This window comes from Medicago sativa, chromosome 6 (genome assembly GCF_051527215.1).
Source record: "Medicago sativa cultivar Bolivia chromosome 6, Bolivia_mono, whole genome shotgun sequence".
NCBI lineage: Eukaryota > Viridiplantae > Streptophyta > Magnoliopsida > Fabales > Fabaceae > Medicago > Medicago sativa.
The window spans coordinates 23260001-23262500 of record NC_140754.1 but is presented as its reverse complement, the minus strand read 5'-3'; the positions used below and the strand labels follow the sequence as shown (position 1 = coordinate 23262500).

Sequence of the window (2500 nt, the reverse complement as noted above, 5' to 3'; positions counted from 1 at the left end):
TAGCGCGGATGTCGTGCTTTCTTGACGTTTTGACGCTTAAAATATTCGTAATTAACGAATCCCGCGTGCAAAATCCCCAAAATTTCTTGGGGGAGGCCCTTATGATGTACTAAAAATGGCCGAATATTTGGGGAACAAAATTTGACCCGTCGGTGGACACGCACTTGGGGGAAAATTGAGGTTTTGCGCGTGTCGGTCGAAAAACCAAAATAAATCGAGGCGTTGTCGGTTTTCCACGAAACTTGGCAGATCCTCTGCATGTATTTTTATAGAGATGCCGGCAAAAAACCAGCTCAAAACTCGAACTCTAGGTCGACTAGCGCGGATGTCGTGCCTTCTTGACGTTTTGACGCTTAAAAATTCGTAATTAACGAATCCCGCGTGCAAATTCGCCAAAATTTCTTGGGGGAGGCCCTTATGATGTACTAAACATGGCCGAATATTTGGGGGACAAAATTTGACCCGTCGGTGGACGCGCACTTGGGGGAAAATTGAGGTTTTGAGCGTGTCGGTCGAAAAACCAAAATAAATCGAGGCGTTGTCGGTTTTCCACGAAACTTGGCAGATCCTCTGCATGTATTTTTATAGAGATGCCTGCAAAAAACCAGCTCAAAAGTCGAACTCTAGGTCGACTAGCGCGGATGTCGTGCCTTCTTGACGTTTTGACGCTTAAAAATTCGTAATTAACGAATCCCGCGTGCAAATTCGCCAAAATTTCTTGGGGGAGGCCCTTATGATGTACTAAACATGGCCGAATATTTGGGGGACAAAATTTGACCCGTCGGTGGACGCGCACTTGGGGGAAAATTGAGGTTTTGAGCGTGTCGGTCGAAAAATCAAAATAAATCGAGGCGTTGTCGGTTTTCCACGAAACTTGGCAGATCCTCTACATGTATTTTTATAGAGATGCCTACAAAAAACCAGCTCAAAATTCGAACTCTAGGTCGACTAGCGCGGATGTCGTGCCTTCTTGACGTTTTGACGCTTAAAAATTCGTAATTAACGAATCCCGCGTGCAAATTCGCCAAAATTTCTTGGGGGAGGCCCTCATGATGTCCCAAACACGCCTGAATTTTTTGGGAGCAAGATTTGTCCCGTTGATGGGTGCTCCTTTGAAAAAAAATTGCGATTTTTGCGCGTTTCGGTCGAAAAATCAAAATAAATCGGAACGTTGTCGGTTTGCCACGAAACTTTCCAGACCCTCTAGATGTATTTTTAGTGAGGTGTCTACAAAAAACCAGCTCAAAATTAGATCTCTAGGTCGATGTTTTGATTTTTCGTTTTCTTGAGTTTTTGGCGCGTAAAAAATTCATATTTAATCCGTCCCTCGTCGGAAAATTCTAATTTTTTGTGGGAGATGTTGTTTTTATGTCCCTAACATGCCTGCAAAAAATCGCGGAAAAACTCAACCTCTAGGTCACATTTTCGGGACTTTATGCCTGCAGGGAAAATTAACCCCTTTTTCTACAAAACTGGAAATGGCACATCAGACATATATAGGGGGAGCTGCTTGTTGGGGCATGGCTGGGCATGGCTGGGGGCTGTCTGGGGGGCGCCCAGGCACCCCCAGCCACTGCCCAACAAGCAAATATGCCCCATTTTCATCAATTTGAGCCGTTTTCATCAAATCTTTTTGATAAATTCGGATCTTTTGATGAATTTGGGGGGGATTTGGTGGGAAAGAGGTGCTGTTCTTGAGCTGGGCAGCCACAGGCCAAGTCACGTCGGGAGGGAATTCGTAGGCAAAAATCTCTAGCGCGCTGCCGATTGAAATTTTTGCCCATGCCTGGGACTCGGCAGGCCAAATCACGTCGGGAGCCCCGTGCTCAGGCCAAACCACGTCGGGAGGGGTCCCGTAGGCCAAAATTCCTCGCGCGTGCGCGCGCGCGCCTGCGCACCCGTATTATTAAGGTCATACCGATTGAAATTTTTGTTCACGGCTGGGACTCGACCTTCCCGTGCCCATGCCAAGCCAGGGCAAGGCGGCATTTTGCAATTCGGGAGGCAAAACGGGGTTGTTTTTTTCGTTTCTTCGGCTATCGACGCTCAAAACATTCGTAGTTAACGAATCCCGCGTGCAAAATCGCCAAAATTTCTTGAGGGAGGCTCTAATGATGTCCCAAACATGCCTGAATTTTTTGGGAACAAGATTTGTCCCGTTGATGGGTGCTCGTTTGAAAAAAAATTGCGATTTTTGCGCGTTTCGGTCGAAAAATCAAAATAAATCGAAACGTTGTCGGTTTGCCACGAAACTTTCCAGACCCTCTAGATGTATTTTTATTGAGGTGTCTGCAAAAAACTAGCTCAAAATTCGATCTCTAGGTCGATGTTTTGATTTTTTGGTTTCTTGAGTTTTTGACGCGTCAAAAATTCATATTTAATCCGTCCCTCGTCGGAAAATTCTAATTTTTTGTGTGAGATGTTGTTTTTATGTCCCTAACATGCCTGCAAAAAATCGCGGAAAAATTCAACCTCTAGGTCACATTTTCGGGACTTTATG

At 45.3% G+C, this 2500-nt stretch overlaps 1 pseudogene; it reads left to right on the top strand.

Moving 5' to 3' along the window:
• The window catches only part of LOC146913895 (uncharacterized), a 3530-nt pseudogene extending 1179 nt beyond the window's left edge, over positions 1-2351 (top strand).
• The last annotated feature ends 149 nt before the right edge of the window (positions 2352-2500 follow it).